Genomic DNA, 20,893 nt, shown 5'->3' with positions numbered 1-20,893 from the left:
TAAAAGAATGCAGTAACTAATGAAATAACTCTGCCAGTGAATTAGGAACTGCAGAAAATGTGGTAGAAATGATCTCTTTTCTCAAGGGCAGAAATTTTTAAAATCATGTCTCAAGGTTAGCTTCTTGTTCAGAAAGGTCTTTTACGTAGTCTGTGTACTGTATTCAGGAAAATTTTCATGGTGTTTCTATAGTATTTATTTTTTAGAATGACTTGAAATCTATTAATTCCAGGCCCTTTCTTCTTCCTTGTCTGGCAAAATCCTGTTCCTTTGTGAGTTTCTCTGTGAAGTTTCCTCTCATCCTGGGAAGGGTGAATACTTCGATTCTGGGTAATTCTGTTGCATTATTCTCCACACATGTTTGACAAGATTTTTTACCTTACTATATTGTGATTTGTCTTTTTTATGTCTTTATATACTAGTAATACTTTCCCAAGGACAGGAGGTAAGTAATTTCATGTGTCTATCCCAGTGACTAGCACAGTACTTGGCACATAGGAACCATATGATCTACGTCAACTGCATGGGTGAGTGGCATCTAACGGTACCATGATTTCCCCCACCATACTTGGTCATATATGTGTGTTTCGTGTGTTGTGGGGGTATGAATTATATCTGTGTAGCATCACGTATGAAGGGATGTATCTAAAATTATATTGAACCTATCAAAATAGTTCACTGATTAAAATATAGAAAAGGTTTGAGAACTATTTATATAGGCAATTCCACCACAAGAGGCAAGTCTGAGGTTCTTATTTGCCAAATAAAACTTGTCATACTCCACAGTGGTAGCCCCATATTTACCTCTGAGCCATTTCTTTCATAGCTAAAATCAGAAAATTAAAAAATGTTTTTTTTTTTCTTAAAGGCATGTGACACACTATTGTAACCTCAGGTGGGTAGTTTATACTTTTAGGGTGAAATAAAGAAAATTATCGAAATTTTTTCTCAGTATAAACTTTTAAGCCCACATGATAAATCAGCATTTAAAACAAATTTCTTCATGTGAGTTCTGGTCTTCTGACTTACCTCATATTTTCTGAGACGTAAGAACGATAAACCTTGCTGAAAAACAAAAAGAGAGAGTGGTAGATTTTAACTGAATTATCATAGAACTGCATTGCTACATTTTCCCATTTATTATAGGCAATGATATTTTGCCATTTGTCAACCCCCCCTGCAAATTTTTTTTCTTTCTGTAAGTCAAAAAAGTCTTCTTCAGGGCATTTAGGATAAATTATAACAACACATTTGATAGCTCTAAATAATTCTCTTCTATCAATGTACACAGTGAATATTATTAATGGGAAACTCTCTGCATGGTCCCTGAAAATAGCCATAACTCAACTTGTCAGCATTTTGATAACTACAGGCTTCAATTCGGCATGAAGAAGTATAGGATTCTATTTAGCAGTTTCAAAGGCAATGAATATAGATAATGAACTTTCTCCTTTCAAGCAAAGAAATGCAAATTATTATACTTAGACACTTATTTCTAATAATGTCATTTCAATTTACTTCTCAGTTACCTTTTGTTAGAAGTATTTGTCTAGGTGTTGGATCAGAATTTAATCACCATTTCAGAGTTCCAGGCCCAGTCTGAAGCACCAGCTGAAAATCTTATCAGCAACTGAGTGATAATGTTTCTCATCCCTTCCCTAAACTATCTTATCTCCTTTCTTTTCTATCTTTCAAGTTTATTTCTAAACATCCCAGAAATAGCTCTTTGAATGAGGATTAATCATGAAATCAAGGTAGTTGTTACCTGGGCATGGCTTTTGTCTTGATCCTCCTTCTAACTTTACCCACTTCAAGACACAGATTACGCCTCCTTATTTTTTAATACACTTCCTTCCTCTTTGTCCAAACACTGTCAGTCTGGTTGAATGAAAAGGAACAGATGTCCTCAGATAGCCTAGCATGAAGCTGCTCCCAGGAAGAACTGCACAGTGGCTAACTGAAATGGGCAAACTACCAATACCAGGATGCTCATCTCACTAGTAAGGCCATTCCTCAGATTGCAAAGCCTCCCAGCTTCCATTATCTTGCAATTGGTAGGTGCCACCTGTCCCTCTCAACTTCATCCAGCTATAGAGGTATGGGAGTCCTTCTCCTAGAGTATAACCCAAACTTCTCCAAAGCATGTTAAGAGTTAAAGGACCATGTACATTTTAATGCTTTCTTTCTATAAGATTCCCCAACCTATTTTTGCTGGCACAGAATGTATTGTTTATGGTGTTAGTCCCACACTTGTCTCAACACTTGTTTGTCTTCTCCATGTTCCCATGCACCTGTGCTTCCCTCCTGTGTCAATCTGTATTGTACTCATCCATTACTCCTGGAGTAGGGTATTAGGCTATAGGCTCCCTGAGGGCAGGTACTGCATCATATACTTCACTGTATCTAGAGAGTCTAGCATGGTGGTAGAACATGCTCAACAAACACTGTTGAATGAATACTTGAATAGTCAAAAAGCACAGACAGCAAAATGAGAGAAATGTTAGCTTGGGTACTTCTTTTATACTCATAGATTTCTCACATCTACTTTTTAATGGGATTTTATTTTGCCTTTAAAATCATCTCTGATGTAAACAGCAGAACTATTCTTGAAGATGGCATGTTGTAGCTAGCTCCAGTGACGTCCTGGAAAATTTTTATTGATATAGCTGATTTCATGCTATCAGCGTGTTGTCATTGAGCACAGCATTGAAAAGAGATGGTCGGTAGCACATCATTCAATAGCATTTTTATTAGATAGTTACAATATGAGAAATTTGCATCAAGAGTATAGATAATAGTAAAATGTAGCAAAAATAAGAAGTGAAGGAATAAGAGTATTTATGACTTTTGTTTTTAATATAATTTAATTGCAAGTTTAATATATTTTTAAATCATAGATGTATGTAACAATTGGCTTGTGAAATTCCTGAGATTTTCACCATTTCCTCTTATAATACTGTAGGAGTTGACTCCAGCACACCACTCAATAAGACTCTTCCAATCTGTATTCCGTACTCAAACCTTCCCCCTCTAGCGTAGACCCCATGCAGGACCACTTTAACCAGTTCTTTGCTAGCATTCTCCACCACAAATATGTGCTGTTTAATTAAAACAACTAGTCATTTTGGTTAATAGCAGAGAAGTACAAAAGTTTGTAAGAAAGGGGAGTGAGATCAGAAAGAAGGTTGGGACATTCTTTAATTCTCTAAATCCTTACTACATATCTTGAGCTGCAGGTGAATAGCCTGTTTCAACTTAGTATTTTGTATTTGGTACCATAGGCTACTTCTGTGCCTCACTACCCCCACAATCCAACTTGATTTCTGTCCCTCATTTTCTGTCTAACTGTATTTTCTGTTATGTGTGCCTCCTTCTCAACCTTCTCGATTGCAGAAACCTTTGAAATTACACTTCATTCCAAAATTGTCTCTTGACTTTGGATGAGAGGTGATGATTCCACCAACATTGCTCCACCACTACACCAAATTTGCTCTTGTTTTTTTAAGCCACACCAAAATACTTCCATGGTGCCTTGATTTTGTGGCTATATTACAAATGTATTGAATATTTTCATCACCCTTTTCTATATATGCTTCAGACTGTCTACTCTTCATGGGAAGTGCTGGTTTTTTGTTTTGCTTTGTTTGCATCTCACTCAGTAAAGAATCATGCCCAGAATCATGACTGCTTCTATGTCTTCTTTTGAGAATTGGCTGTTCATGTCCTTTGCCCACTTTTTAATGTTTTTTTTTTCTTGTAAATTTGTCTAAGTTCTTTATAAATGCTGGATAAAAATGGTAATTTTCATGATGAACTAATTGATAGATGTAGATTCATGCATGTGAGCAGGAACACATGAAATGGTGACTCTATCTTGGAGCATGAGTCCTCTTTAAAAAGCAAGTAATGATGATGATGATAATGCTTTCAAATTTCTGGCACTGTTCCTGTGTCTTAGCATATTCATGCATGATAATCTATACAGAAATTGTGCCAAGACACACTCTCAAAAATCCGCAATCATCATGCCTTTCCTTATATATCTTCTAAGTTATGGATACATGGCACATAAACAAATTCCAGCTATTTTGTGCATTAAGAGTAATGAAGCCGTTTTTCAGTTGCCTCATCCTTAAAAACAGAAACAACCATTAGATTTTATTTCTCAATGTTTAATTCATTGCCACACTCATCATCATCTGCGCTACAGATGGCAGACATACTTTCAAAAATTCTATTTCTAAGTAAACAGCATTTCCTTGAACAGCCCTGAAGAGAGAACATACATTATTTACATTCCTCTCAGTTCTCTGCATTTTGCCCAAGTTTACAAGCATATTTGGGATGAGGCTGATATCACTGTAAAGCAAGTGTGTGCTCTCAAATTTGCTTAAGGAGAAAAACCAAACTAGAATAGAGGAAAACCCCTTTCCAAGAGATTCTTTTGGTTAGGTTGCTTTATTTTTTTAAGTTTACATATAGCTTACTCGGTCTTTTTTAAAGACACACTTGTCATTTACATTCCTATTTTCTCTGCTCATAAATTCCTGGCCAAATGTAGTTCACTTAATTAACAGCTCTCTAAATAGATTGAGTTTTCTGCCTTAGGGGATGAGACACCGGAAGGCAGAAACTCCTGCATTCTCTGGCAAAGCTCCAGAAGTGCCTAATCACATGCTTGAACTGAAGAAATATAACAGACCCAAATGCAGATGACAGGAGCAGAGACAGAGGCCACTGGGCGCAGGAGAGACTGGGGATGGAGAGCCGGTGAGCCTTTCTCTGTTCTCCACATCTGAAAGGCTGGCTTTAGGCACAATATTTATGAACTTTAGCAATATGCAGGAATCAAATGAACTCAAAAATCAGATCAGGCAGATAATAGTAAAATCATCTTACTGAAATTCCTGGAAACAACAGTTTCAGCCATTTGACATGTAAGTGTATATCTTTTGGTCATCAAAGTACGAAACATATAAACAATTTTTTTTTTTTTTTTTTTAAGTAGAGACGGGGTTTCACCATGTTAGCCAGGAAGGTCTCGATCTCCTGACCTCGTGATCCGCCCATCTCGGCCTCCCAAAGTGCTGGGATTACAGGCTTGAGCCACCGCGCCCGGCCATAAACAAAGTTTTAAAAGAAAAATAAAATACATAAAATGAAGATAATGGAAGTCATCAACGTAATGAATTTACTAGGCTTACAGTAATTTACAGCTCTCTACAACATGAATATTAGTTGTATTTATGAGTTTTGCTACTAGCAACACTGATTTCTGGACTGCAAGATTACTGGGGCAAAGGTTGTTCTGCGATCCTATTGAATTGACTGGCTATGTGCTTTTAAAAAGCAATTATGTATTTCATACAGCTGAGATTAAAGTGGGACAGCAATATTTCGAACTCGAAACATTTGTGGCAATTACAGACTTTGATCTCATTTTATGTCCTTCTTTTTTTTATTTATTTTTTTCCAGCACATTTTTTGAAAATTCCTTTTTTATATTTTTGCCATGTATAGGACTTTGTCTTTATTTTATTTTATTTTTTATTATAATTTATGTTCTAGGGTACATGTGCACAATGTGCAGGCTTGTTACACATGTATACATGTGCCATGTTGGTGTGCTGCACCCATTAACTCGTCATTTACATTAGGTGTATCTCCTAATGCTATCCTTTCCCCCTCCCCCTATCCCACAACAGGCCCGGGTATGTGATGTTCCCCTTCCTGTGTCCAAGTGTTCTCATTGTTCAGTTCCCACCTATGAGTGAGAACATGCGGTGTTTGGTTTTCTGTTCTTGCGATAGTTTGCTGAGAATGATGGTTTCCAGCTTTATATATTTATGTGTGTGTGTATATATATGTATATACGTGTGTATGTATATATGTGTGTGTATATGTATATATTTGTGTGTGCATATATAAATAAAGTTTTTATTTTAATATATATAGTTTGTATTTTTGTTTTGATGCAGGGTCTCACTCTGCCTCCCAGGCTGGAGTGCAGTGGCACAATCATGGCTCACTGCAGCCTCGACCTCCTGGGCTCAGGTGACCCCAGGAGGATATCAGGAGCCTCCCAAGTAACTGGGACTATGGGTGTGAGCCACCACACTTGTCTAATTTTTTAATTTTTTTTTTTTTTGTAGAGCCAGGGTCTCACTGTGTTGCTCAGGCTGTCTTGAACTCTTGGGCTCAAGCAATCCTCCCACCTCCGCCTCCCAAAGTGTTGGGATTATAGGTGTGAGCCACCATACATATATATATATATATATTTCTAAAGATAGATTGCACCACCTGAATTTTACCTGCAATAAACTGTTAAATGTTGTTATATTATTAATTTTTCTCAAAAAAAAGCAACCCAATTAGAGAGCTCAAGCCCTGCTTCTGACTTAGGGAATACTAGTAACCTGATTTCATGTATTCAGTAACAATCAATTATTAAACACCTGCCCTGGGACAAACATAATGCTAGGTCATTTGTTACCAGCTAAAACAGCAAACACGAAACTTGGAATCAGAATGGAAAACAGGGTGTAAAGATACAAATTAAACTTCGCAGTTTTTCAAAGATCTGATTGTGGCTGAGCAGTCCTGGCCCACAAGCAGGGGCTGGAAACTAGAATCACCAGCTCTTTTGTTTCACCTGCCAGTTGTTTTCTTTTTGAATTAATTAAATATATTATTTTATTTTGTGTTAGTTTTTTGAGACAAGGTCTCTCTCTGTCGCTCTTTTCCCAAGTCTGGAGTGAAGTGACGCATCTCAGCTCACTGCAACCTCCACCTCCCGGGTTCAAGTGATTCTCCTGTCTCAGTTTCCCGAGCAGCTGGGATTACAGGTGCCGCCACCACGCTGGGCTAATTTTTTGTATTGTTAGTAGAGACATGGTTTCGCCATGTTGGCCAGGTTGGTCTTAAACTCCTGGCCTCAAGGGATCTGCCTGCCTCGGCCTTCCAAAGTGCTAGGATTACAGGCATGAGCCACCACGCGCTACCTGACTTAATTAAATATTTTTAAATTAGGAGAGTATGTACCAAAAAATCCATATTTCTATGGATTTTTCTATGAAAAATCAGACAATTTGGGCCAGTATTTCTACAGGGCCACAACCCACTGCCTCTCAGTAATGACCTTTAAATGGGGCTTGAGTCCTTCAATTTAAGAGAGTTTTCCGGTTTCCTCAGTCTCAAAATGGATGCCTAGTGTGATTATACCCAAAGACTTCACCCATTTATCCTACTTGCCTGGCCAGAGAGGCATTTGGGATGCCTGTCTTAGAATTCCATATAGGCATTGTTTTCGATCCGCTACTAAAATGTGAGTGACCTAGAGCAAATCACATGTCCTTTCTGTGCCTCTGTTTACCTCAACCTCTAAAATGGGGATAATAGTATACCTCATAGTGTTGATGTGAAGATTAAATAACTCTGGCAAAGCACCTGCTACATAATTAGTGCTATAAATGTGTAAGCCATTGTAATTAATGTATTATTAATACCTATATCATATCATATAATTACATAATTAAGAATTGACACAATTATTAAATTGTGTAATTAAACCATTAATTCTCTGATAGTTATATATTATCAGCAGCAATATGTCAAGAGTAATCAATAAACTGTAATTAACTGTGATATATCTTGCTGGTGGTTTGTAGAAGCGGATTTACTGTGAAACTAATTAAACTTCAGAGCTCTTTACTTCCATGGACTATTTCCAAGGGCCTGAGAAGGAACCCAGAAATGTGTTCACATAATCATATATTTTTTGTAAAATATACCAAAGTAAGATATTTTCACTAGTTGAGACAATTGTCTCTTTCCACTGCAATTCTTTCTTTGTCATACTTGCTCTTGGGTGTCAGGGTCTTTAGAATAGCATGGATTTGGGGTGATACCAACAAAGAGAGGTGACCTAGGGAAGCATTTATTTTTTGTTTAATAGGGCATATAAAGCTCATGGTTATTTTTGGCATTGTTATTTATTGTTAGTTGTCTAGGTATAGGAATGACTTTCAAGAATACCACTACTGTTCATGGTGCTGACGCATCCAACATGAAACATGAAGTGTATGGGTCCAGAGATTATGTTTCAATGTGAACACGCAGTATCTACCTAGCCCTAGAACTATGCGGGTTGTTCAGGAAAACATAGCTTGGGATGTGCAGACCTGGAACTAGTCTACTGAAATTTCTTCCAATTAACAGATACGCAAAATTCGAGGATTGGGTTTTCCACAATGCTTAATCAAAGTGGATGTTCTAACAGGAATAAACTAAATAATTTAGAATACATCATTTTAAATACTCTATACATTTTTTCCTTTTTTGATAGGAGTCATGCAAGAGAGGATTTATAAGAATGCTTGTGTTTATAGAGCAAAACTATAGCAGCACCACATGCATCTAAAATGGCTGTGTGTGAAGTTTTATGCATCCCATTATATGAGATCATATACTAGCCTGAATGCATCTCATCCCAACAGTAATTTCAGATGAAAAAGCACACAATATTGACACTGATATAGCAAAACCAACTGATACAGCAAAACTGCACATGAATTGCCCCTAAGGTAGTAAAATGGCCTGAATAAAAGAATATTCCCATGATAAAAATCCCTACAGTTATCCATAAACAAGTCAATGTATGTACTATAGGAGTAATTTGATTACTAGTTTATGTAGCCCTATACAATGTAGGAGCATTTTTAAAATTTATTTGAATTGTGCTTCTGTGCATCTTATATTCAGATTAATTTTGTATGTTTTCCCAAAATTATTGGAATTATCAAAATCTAAATAAGATGAAGAGAAGTATCCTACCAAAAGCTAAAAACCTATTCAGAAGAAAGAAGTCCTGCAGCAGCTTTAAAATCTCAAACATCTGTTGTATCACAAGGAAACTGAAATCTTTCACGGGCAAAGTCATGAGATAAAGAAAAAGGATTAAGAAAATGTGGCACATATACACCATGGAATACTATGTAGCCATAAAAAAAGGATGAGTTTGTGTCCTTTGCAGGGACATGGATTCAGCTGGAAACCATCATTCTCAGCAAACTATCGCAAGAACAGAAAACCAAACACTGCATGTTCTCACTCATAGGTGGGAATTGAACAATGAGAACACTTGGACACAGGAAGGGAAACATCACACACCAGGCCCTGTTGTGGGGTGGGGGAAGGGGGGAGGGATAGCATTAGCAGATACACCTAATGTAAATGAAGAGTTAATGGGTGCAGCACACCAACATGGCACATGTATACATATGTAACAAGCCTGCATGTTGTGCATATGTACCCTAGAACATAAAGTATAATAAAATAAATAAATAAATAAACATTGAAAAAAATAGCCCAAAGAGGTAATAAACATTACAACTGAAAAGGTAAATGTTTTTATGAGAATTAGAACACTTTCAAAAGGAAAACAAAAAAAATGAAAGAAAGTGAAACAAAAAAGAAAAATTTTAAGTTCAATTGAACACTCCAGATGGTCAGCAGCAGCTCCACTTTGATGAATACTTGATTTTGTTAAGTATCATGTTTTCTTTCATCATGTTCAGCTACAGAAGGCAATAATTTTACTCAACATTGTTAAATGAATGATCGCTTTTTTCAAAATTGTGATCCCAATAGTATGTGCAGAGAACTAAAGTGAATGTACAATAAACAAAAAGATGAATTACAAACAGATGTGAAAAAACTGTAAATGGTTAGATTATGTTGAGATCTCAACTAGCTTAGACCAACACTAAAGGTTGCATTAATTGTAAACTGCTTTCAATGAGACAGACACAGCTTACATAAGGTGAGTGTTCAGGCTGAAAGACAGTATTTGGGGATTTCTTAGTCGCAAAGACTACACGGAGTACAAGGAAGCTGTGCTTACTTGTATTACAGTCATCCCTCGGTATCCATGGGATGTTCACTCCATGACTCCCTATGGATACCAAAATCCATGGATACTCAAGTCCCCACATAAAATAGCATAATATTTGCATATAGCCAATGTACATCCTCTGGTATACTTTAAATCATCCCTAGATTACTTATAATATCTAATGCAGTGTAAATATTGTGCAAATAGTTGTTATACTATGTTTAGCAAATAATGACAAGAAAAAAATGTTTGTACATGTTCAATGCAGACATAACTATTTTTTCTATCTTTAAAATATGTTTGATCTGTAGTTGGTTGAATCCACTGATAGAGAACTCATAGATAAGAGGGACCAACTGTATACGTAACACAAACACACTGGATCAGTGTCTTAAAGAACAAAGGCAATTCAGTATTATCTCTGGAGTGCTAAAAGATATTTATAGTTAAGTTTTAAGTGAAAAATGTTACCCTTCAGAGTCATGATCAACAGTGAGGTTTTTAAATGGTATAAATGTTACAGGAATCATCTAATTATGGAAGTTAATCCATTGTTGTACAAAGACTTGGAAAAATGTGAAAGTGAAAAAACAAATGTGACTTACTTCCCAAAACACTTTCCAAAAAAATAATTGAAATAATGAGTATGTGCAAAATGAAGTGGTAAACTAAACACCATATACTATTCCACTAATATGGATTCTACACTGGATGTGACACACTGAACACTTGGTAATGGTGCAAAATTGTTACCAAAAATTATGAGTCATTTAAAATTTTTTCCAAATAAAAATAATTTGTTAATTTCTTCAACCAATGCAATATGTTCTGGGCAATTGTAATCTGCTATGGGAAAACATTTGCCATTGGTTGTGTGATAACGTAGGAGTTATTAGAGATGAGGACTATGAGAGTTGAGGACTATATGAACTCTTTAAAAACATGAATATATTAGCATGTGTTGCTTCTTTCCTTCATTTCATCAGATTAAAAATTGCTTCTCAGGATGAGAAGTTATTAATTACTTTGCTATTTTGCAACAGTTTTTTTAAATAGGCTTTAACTTTTAGAGCAGCTTTAGGCTCACGGCAAAATTGAACTGAAGATACACATTTCCCACATTTCTCTTTGTCACTGAATAATATTCAGTTGTCTACATGTACCACAGTATATCCATTCACCTACTGAAGAACATCTTGGTTGCTTCCAAGTTTTGGCATTTATTAATAAAGCTGATGAAGACATTCACGTTCAGGTTTTTGTGTGGACCTAAGTTTTCAACTCCCTTGAGTAAATATCAAGAAGTGTGATCACTAGATTATACAGTTAGTGTATTGTTTAGTTTTGTAAGAAACTGATAAACTGACCTCTGTAGTGTCTGTACCAGTCTTCATTCCTGTAAGCAATGAATGAGAGTTCCAGTTGTTCTACTTCCTTGTCAGTATTTGGTATTGTCAATGTTCTAGATTTTGGCCATTATAATAGGTATGTAGTGGTATTTCATTCTTGTTTTAATTTGCATTTTCTTTTTTTTTTTTTTGAGACGGGGTCTCGCTCTGTCACCCAGGCTGGAGTGCAGTGGCCGGATCTCAGCTCACTGCAAGCTCCGCCTCCCGGGTTCACGCCATTCTCCTGCCTCAGCCTCCCGAGTAGCTGGGACTACAGGCGCCCGCCACCTCTCCTGGCTAGTTTTTTGTATTTTTTAGTAGAGACGGGGTTTCACCGGGTTCGCCAGGATGGTCTCGATCTCCTGACCTTGTGATCCGCCCGTCTCGGCCTCCCAAAGTGCTGGGATTACAGGCTTGAGCCACCGCGCCCGGCTAATTTGCATTTTCCTGATGACATATGATATGAAGCAGATTTTCATGTTTATTTGCTGTGTATCTTTGGTTAGGTGTCTATTAAGGTCTTTGACCCATTTTTTAATGAAGATGTTCATTTTCTTATTCTTGAGTTTTAAAAGTTCTTTGTATATTTTGGATATCAGTTTTTAATCAGATACACCTTTACAAATAATTTCTCCCAGTCTGTGGCTTGTGTTCTCATTCTTTTGACAGTGTCTTTTGCAGAGCAGAAAAATTTATTTAATTTTTACAAAGTTTGGCTTATCAATTCTTCCTTTCATGGATTGTGCCTTTGGTGTTGTACCTAAAAAGTCTATTAGGTTGGTGCAAAAATATTTGTGGTTTTTGCCATTAAAAGTAATGGCACAATTACAAACATCAATTTTGTCAAATTGAGTCTATCCATGAATATAAAATATCTCACTTGGTTAGTTCTTCTTTGATTTCTTAATCAGAGCTTTGTAGTTTTTCTTGTAGAAATCTTATGAATTTTTATTAGGTTTATACCTGAGTATTTCATTGTCCAGGATGTTAATATAAGTGGGGGTATGTTTTTAATTTCAAATTCTACCTGTTTGTTGTTGGGACAACAATTGACTTTTGTATAACAACCTCATATCCCGAAAACTTGCTATATTTACTTATTAGTTTTTTTGTTGATTCTTTCAGATTTTCTACATAGACAAAGATGTCATCTGTGGATAAAGACAGCTTTATATCTTCCTTCCCAGTCTGTATACTTTTGTGTGTTTTTTTGTTTTTGTTTTATGTTTTTGTTTGTTTGCTTTGTTTATTTTTTTATTGAGATGGAGTCTCGCTCTGTTACCGAGGCTGGAGTGCAGTGGTGCGATCTCAGCTCACTACAAGCTCTGCCTCCCGGGTTTACGCTGTTCTCCTGCCTCAGTCTTCCAAGTAGCTGGGACTACAGGCACCTGCCACTGCGCCAGGCTAATTTTTTTTTTTTTTTTTTTGTATTTTTAGTAGAGATGGGGTTTTACTGTGTTAGCCAGGATGGTCTCAATCTCCTGACCTCATGATCTGCCCACCTCAGCCCCACAAAGTGCTGGGATTACAGGCGTGAGCCACCATGCCCAGCTCCCAGTCTGTATACTTTTTATTTCCTTTTCTTGTCTTATTGCATTAGCTAGTGCATCCATTATGATGTTAAAAAGGAATGGCGAGAGGGGACATGCTTACCTTCTTTCTGATGTTAGCACTAAAGCTTCTAGTTTTACACTATTAAATATGATGTTAGAGTTTGTAGATGTTCCTATCAAGTTGAGAAAGTTTCTCTCTACTCCTAGTTTGCTGAGATGTAATACATTTCTAATGTGTCTTAATTTTTAAATTTAGCTCTAGCTATATTTTTCTTTGATGGCCATTCAAATCTAGATGGCAATATATTACCTTTAACTCCCTCCTGGGTGAGAAACTTGAAGCTATACTAGGGAAATTAAAAGCCTGGAAACAGTTTAGTTTTCTTCTTAGTAAAATAAAAAGAATAAAAATCTTTCATATAGTCTTGTAAATAGTAGACTGCATAAAGCATGTGATAATCACATAAAAAGTATTTGCATTCTATAATTATACTTACTGACTTTATATCTTTTTTCTGATCATTAATAAATGAAAAAAACTTAGAAAGTAGTGAATAGAAGAAAATTGTTTAAATCATTCAGAATTAACCACTCAAGAATAACCAAGTTTACTATTTTGATGTATTTCCTTTGATTTAAAAAAAAAAAAATGCATGCTGCTTGCAAATTTATCACAAGTATATTAAATTTCATGTATAGTAAATTTTGTAACATTCTGTTTTAGTCTGAATTTTTATAATTAAAATGAAAACAAAACTTTTCCCAAATAGCTTCTAAAACATTATTTTTAGTGAGGATTTAATATCTTATCATGTAATTGTTTTAAATTTTATTTTTTAAATGATTTGAAAAAATTTAAAAATGTCTCTATTATTGTATTTTTGTTTTTTTTCTATAATATAATGTTTTGATAAACATCCTGACACACACACACACACACAAACTTATTTAACCTTATATTCAGTTATTATCTTAGGAGAGATTACTAAAAGTGGAATCACTAGACTAAGAGATAAAAAATATTTAGGGTTGTTTATACATGTTGTCAAAGTCAATGGATCTTAAAATGGCTGGATAATTAATTGGATTACTGTAAATTTTTTATACTACAAGGAACAGTTCCTAGGGTAAAGTGATAAATTAAAATTTAGGAGAGAGTAAATATATGTAACATGATGGCAACATGCTGCAGTGTATGAGTCAGCCAAGAAAATGTGATTGAAGATTTCAGAGACCTTTGGGCTGCAGCCAGAGTGAGATTTTTTACGTGTTCTATGCTAGGTTATTCTATTCCCGGGTGGACTCCTAGCCCCTCATCTGTCTTCACATGTTTATAAATGGAAACACTGGCTTTGCTCTACAGTTTCTATGATGTGTGGCCCTTTGCAAGCGGCAGCTATTTGAGTGACAAACAGATATCACTCGCTGAAGAAACTGAAGGTTTTAAATTATGAATTTTAGGTGTGTTTTAAACAGCAAGCTTTGGAAAAAATAAAGGAAACAAAAGCCCATTCTTCTTTTTATCACCACAATCACAAATCAACTCTTCCTCACTGTATCTGGCAATGTTTTGCAGTATATTAAGCTTTTGGGGCTTAGAATAATGGTTTAGTTTGATTAATGAATAGGATTAGTTTAGGAAAAAATCAAGGTTGAAGGCATTGTTTATTACTAGGTATATTTTGTTATGTAAACGGAAATGCAAATGAACTTTATGTGCCATATACCTGGGGCGCTGTGGAATCATTAATCATAGCTGTCTTCCCTACAGCTATGATTTCCAGCAAGTGCTGGCACTCCAGGTCTGCATAGCCCCAAAAAACCATCTCATAGATAAAAAGAACATCATTCTCAACTCATGCTGATGATAAAATCCAACATATTTTCATTTAGTTAGTCTCCTAGGAAAGATCTTTTTCCAATTGTTTAGTGCAATGTTCTTTATTGCTAGCTACTAGGCTTCCATCTTAGCTTAATGAAAGAAGAAGTTGGAAGGTAAGTAATTTTTCACATAAGGAACAGCCTAGAAGCATATATGAATGGAAGCAATTTAGACCATATCCTTTCTTGTGATTTAGAGTAAAGCCTGGAAAACCCTGGTTGCTGTCTCTACAGCTGCTTCATGTTTTTTCTTGATTGTTTATTTCTTAGATGAAGGAATCAATAAACTCAAATGGAATTCAAACGGAATAAATATTACTGCCTGAATCACTCAGTTCAGAATAGCCTCCTGAGGATTTCACATCAAATGGTAGCCTTTTGTTCTATAAAAGAAAGTTAATTAACCTGTCTTGCAGCTTCTCAACAAATGTCTAATTTATTCCCTGAATGTGCCTTATGCAGAAGTAAAAATGGTTTGCCAGTTCCCAAGTTCATGGAGTTCAGTAAAACTCTCCATAACCCTGTATTTTTTAAATACATATTTTGCCTTGAACAATCTTTTTAACCATTTCTTCAGGACCTTTTTTTCCTTTCTTCACTTTTTCTAGGCCGAAGATGATTGATGACTCTTCAAGTATAAAAAGGCATTGATATCAATAGGGACCATACATAGCAAATCTGTTGGTTCTTTGCTGGTTTTGCTGTGAGGTTAAAATATCCTGGTCTTAACGAAGTAAGTGGCATTACTGTCCTAGTATTTGAAGTCTGAACAGAGATATTTTTTCTTCACGGTAATTCTAAATTTCAAATTAAAAATAAAACACAAGAAAGTTTAAAATGAAATTGAAAGAAAAAAATTTTAGAGATCAATCTTATTTTTTCTTTTCTTTTCTTTCTTTCTTCTTTTTTTTTTTTTTTTGAGACGCAGTTGTCTCAAAAAAGGAGTTGTCTTGTCGCCCAGGCTGGAGAGCAGGAGAGCAATGGTGCAATCTTGTCTCACTGCAACCTCCGCCTCCCAGGCTCAAGTGATTCTTCTGCCTCAGCCTAGAAGAAACGTTGGTCAATGCAGACATTTATAAAAGTTTATGAACATTTTCCCAAACAAAGCTGAAAACTAGTACAAACACCATCTTCCTAAGAGTTGTCTTCTGTCTGACTGAGATTTTGGTTGGACACAGATACTTACTATTTCCCCAGGACAATCACTTCCCTTAGTTTCAGACAGTTTAGTAACCACAGGCTGGGTATAAGGAGTACTGGGGCTCCTAATGAGTGTATGTGTCTCCTCTTCTCCCTCCAGCACCGCAGAAGTCATGCCAGTTACTAATGTTCATCACTGAACTAATAAATCCTGGAGGGTCAGCACCAGTATTTCCAATTGACAGACTTATTTCTACGGCTAGAGCCCTTTTCCCAAAGGGTTGGAAAATGAGTGTGAAGATATAATTAAGTCCAATGTTACCTAGTCTTTTGCCATTGATCCTGGATCCTAGATAAAGCCTGGGACGGTGGGAGCAAGAAAGGGCAGTGTTGGTGGCCTACAGCCTGAAGCTGTGTGATTACTTTTGCTTTCTCTGGCCTTATGATTTTACTTCAGCATGGTGCCAAGTGGATCCTCAAAGTTGCGCATGTTATCTGTGTTTGAAGCCTGTCTAAATAGCCATTCTCTTATCTTCTGCAGTCCCTCAGAATTCTGACTCAGAGGCCTGCTGAGTCAGAATTGTCTCTGAGATATCCATTGGACAAAACCAGTCCTAAAGGGGAAAACAAATGGAACATACAGAGACCATTAAAGAGAAAAACAAAAACAGAGTGCACATATATGAACAAATGGTAGCAGAGAAATAAAAACCTACGGGCAAACACTGATTGGTTTACAACTCTTAGATGATCTTTTTATAAATAAAGAATGAGAGAAAGATAGCCCGTGCTTATTTTTTAAAAACTTGAAATGAACCCAGAGGATCTTAAAATTTATTGCTTAACGGACTTACTAAAGTTTACATATTAATGCATTTATAATTAATGTTAAAATGAGGGCTTAGTATTAACTAGGAATTTTTTTTAATGTTCCACATGCGGATCAACTGGGTTTCAAACAGATACCAAAATACGTGACATTTCCTTATTAAAAATAACATTGTTTAGCCTATTGACATCATTCATACAACTGATGAAGACCATTTGCTACTGGGTATGTTCTGGGTACTGAGATATTGTATAATTTAGTGCAGGTATTTATCTTCATGCCATATGAGTCTAGACCATTTTCTCTATATCTTCTTCTTATTTTATTCCTTTCCATTAATATCATGATTTATGACATATGCTACGAAGGTTAACTACTCCCGGTATTTCCCTGTTACTTGGCAATCTGGTAGTTTCCTTCTTCTGTCTGCCAGAGGCAAGGTACACCAGGAAGACAAGCTTATTTTGATGTTCAGCATTGGAAAGATGTATTTTCTGCATGAAAATTGCAACTCGCTTCTAACCAAGAAGAGTTTTTGTATTATCTGCAGAGTTGTTCATGTTGTCATTAACTGTTAGAAAATGCCATTTATTGATGGTGACTTGTTGCATTTCATTCAGATTTTGTAAAACTTAAAGAAACATCAATTATTTGAGATGTCAAATGATAAAAATGTAGCTTCGTATATAAAAATAAGTGTGAATGCTTTCTAGGCTTGAATAATAAAAACTGTTCAATTGGTTGGGTACAGGAACTCACGCCTATAATCCCAGTACTTTGGGAGGCCATGCTGAGCGGATCACTGGGCCCAGGAGTTTGAGATCAGCCTGGGCAACATAGTGAGACTCTATATTTGCAAAAAATACAAAAATTATCCAGGCATGGTGGTGTGCATCTATAGTCCCAGTTACTCAGGAGGGTGAAGTGGGAAGATCTCCTGAACCCAGGGAAGTCAAGGCTGCAGTGAATCATGATCATGCCACTGCACTCCAGCCTGGGTGACAGAGTAAGACCCTCTCTCAAAAATCCCCCAAACTGTTAAATTATAGCAATCATAATTAATGATAGCTTTTTATTATATAGTGTAATAATAGTTGTAGAAACAGAAAATTCAGAACAGTACAAAGCAAAAATTACCTTTAATGTCAGAGCCAAGGTCTGCAACTTCAAATATTGTAGGCTTGCTTTATTATATTTGCAACATTTATATATAATTTTTTTTAAATTGTGATCATACTGTGCATATGATTTTATAGATTCATTAGAGTCAACATCTTCCCATATTAAATATTCATGTAAAATATGACTATGAATAGTTATATAATAATTGAGCATGTGTTTGTACCATTATTTAATAATCTCCTACTAATACTTCCAAGGAATAAATAAAAAATATGAACTTTTTTATACCTCATTCTAAGAAAACATTTTACATAATTATGTGGGTTAGGAGTATAGTGGTATATTAATATTTGGGTTATGTTTAGTTTTAATTCTTAATATATTAAGTATCAAAATAACTATCTCTTTATCTGTATGATTTCTTTGTTTCAGCATACTACACTAATATTTTTATGATTCGCCAGAATTTGTTCCAAGTACTATTAATTTTACTGTGGAGCTGGTGTTTAGTTTTTTCTTTTATAAAAATATATTTTTTCTCTTTTATGTATTATACATAGTATAACATATAGTATATTAGATTATATTTCTCTTATGTATATGTATTTTGTGTGTGTGTGTATATATGTATACACAATACACACGCACGCACACACACACACACGTATATTTCCTTAGGAGGATAGACGTGAGACTAGTTAAGCAATACTTTAAATGTTTGTTTTGCTGATTTTTCTGTTTGTTGATGTTTTGTTTTTGTCTTTTCATAATGAAGAGAATCTGCCATTTAAAGGTTGTCAGGTACACTTCTGCCTTCTTTAGGATGGAGACCTCTGTCACTTTGATACAGGTATCTTCCTTTGGGAAATTCAATGGAGTGGTGTCCCTTTGATAATATAAACACAATTAATTCTTGTTATTTCCAGTAACTATGTTTTCTAAAGTCACCACAAACACTGAATTACCAAATACTGAACCATTGCTTCTAGGAGAAATACAGGATTAGATCCCTGAGAGTCTGGTCAAAACATTTTTGCAAAATGATCAACACATACCGTTCTTTTATGTGTGTTTCTGTTTAAAGACAACTTATTTAATATATATTGATTCAGTAACATTGAACTCAAAACCAACAGCACTATGACTCATGCCTGAAGTTTATCCAACATTTCTTTCTCCATAAGCTACATCATAGTCTTCTTGTGCTTAGCAATGCTAGACAGAACTTGATCACTCTGTTTGAGGGGCATTGTAAACAGCAAAATCACCAAGAAAAGGCACAAAAACAAAAAAATGTGGCACTAAATAGAATGCAAAAAGGACGCTTATTTTCAGTATAAGAACTGAAACAAGAAGGCACAGTACTGCCTTGTTTGTTCTCAGCTGAAACTTGTGACTCACGTGTTTGCTGCTCTGGGCATATCCGTGAATGACTGAGAAAGCTCCAGGAGTACTGACTTTGGGGTTACAAATAAATGTTATCAAGTAGAAAATTCACAAATCTGAAATCTGGGAACAATGAGGATTGATTGTATTAGGAAAGAAGGTTCCCAATGACATATGGAAAGGGTTCGGTAAACTCCTTTGCAGTTTTACCCCTGAAATCTGCCCTTTCTAGTACTTCTTAGGATGCAGATCTAGTAATTAGAAAATTTGTGCATATTTGCAAATTTCTTTGGCACAAAGAATTTTCTGGGTATAAAAGGATGGAGAAGTCCTTATTCTTTCCTTATTGTGGTGGAACATTATTCAACTTTATCTTATGGATGGCTAATGATTCCAATTGAGCTTATCTGGAGGGAAATTTGAGAGGGGCTCCTGAAGAATTCACCATAGGGTTTTCTGAACTGGTAATCTGTGCTCAATAGGGAACTCCTCGTTGGACATGGAAGAAAAGTCAATTTTGAATAGAGCAGTTGAGTCTGGCCTTGTAACTGCAGGACCAGTTTAAACCTATCAACCACTGCTTAAGTTGTTACAGATGGCACAGAGCCAAGACTAAAAGTCATGTAGCCCTGGCATGTGGAATGAGACAGCTTTAACCTTCTAGTTGTTAACACCACCAGCATGGCAGATTAGCTATACTGGAATCATCTGGGACTAGTTAGAGATGCCATAAAAGCTTACCCCACCTCTAGAGCAGGAGAAAGATTTGAGTTTTTGGCTCCTGTCTCCTTGCCAGTCAACTTGCAATAAAGCTTTTTTTTTTTCTTTTCCCAAAATTCAGTGCCATAGTATTGGCTTCTATGTGTCGGCCAGTGAGGCCATTGCTCGGTGACAGCCTTTCTGATCTAGCCACCCTAGTGTGGAGGCATCCATTGAGAATGATGACCATGTGAATGTAAACAAGCTATGGGCCATAGCTGTGGCACCCAAGATCGTGGCATGATTTTTTTCTGGAGTATAGCATTTAAGGGATGGGATTGTTCTTCCTAAATTAGCTATTATAATCTTTGAAGACTTAAAAGCAGCAGAATTCACTGAAGTCTCCTGGTATCCTTCTTGAATCATTGGCCAAGATTTCCTGCTTCTGCCCAGAGATTTTTGGAGTACTCCTGAGGCTTAGTGCTGGTAATATCCATGGTAATTGTTGCAGATTTCTTTTCTGTTTTGGGATGTGGGAGTTGTTTTCAGCAGAACACATCAATTTTCTCAGATTTTTGTGTGATCTTACTTCCCCTTTCTCTGCTCGAACTTTAATTGCTTGAATGCCTGGAACACAACCTCAGGTCCATGTCTTCATGATCTCTTTCTCCCCAATGATTTGGATCTAGGACTCTCAACTAGATCTAAACGGACTGATCTCTTTCTGAGTTCTCATCTCCATATAAAACTGCTTACTGTGCAGCTTGGCTTAAATAAAGTATTTAAAACCAGAACTATCCAAATAAAACTTTTTTCTACAATCTCCACTCACTCTTGTTTCTTTCCCATGTGTTTCTTATCCCAGTAAGAGGCATCACCATTCATCCAACTAGTCAAAACCAGAAAAACTAGTTACCCTTGTTTCCTTTATTTACTTCATGCATTGTTTCCAAATCCTCAGTAAGTTCTGTCTTCCTCTGAAATGCACCCAGAAGTATTCATT

The 20,893-nt window shown here is 36.0% G+C and overlaps 1 protein-coding gene across 11 annotated transcripts in view; it reads left to right on the top strand.

Moving 5' to 3' along the window:
* Positions 1 to 20,893, top strand: part of HMGN3 (high mobility group nucleosomal binding domain 3) — a 1,231,743-nt gene that overhangs the window by 580,476 nt on the left and 630,374 nt on the right. Inside the window, exon 1 of one of the 11 annotated variants that reach the window (XM_050789645.1) lies at positions 12,280 to 12,283. The exons of the other annotated variants lie outside the window; for them this stretch is intronic. The gene's annotated coding sequence lies outside the window, so the exon portion shown is untranslated. Of the gene's footprint in view, positions 1 to 12,279; positions 12,284 to 20,893 lie in introns of those variants that run through there. 11 annotated transcript variants of the gene reach the window in all.

This window comes from Macaca thibetana, chromosome 4, assembly GCF_024542745.1.
Source record: "Macaca thibetana thibetana isolate TM-01 chromosome 4, ASM2454274v1, whole genome shotgun sequence".
Taxonomy (NCBI): domain Eukaryota; kingdom Metazoa; phylum Chordata; class Mammalia; order Primates; family Cercopithecidae; genus Macaca; species Macaca thibetana.
This window is presented reverse-complemented; position numbering and strand designations above follow the sequence as displayed.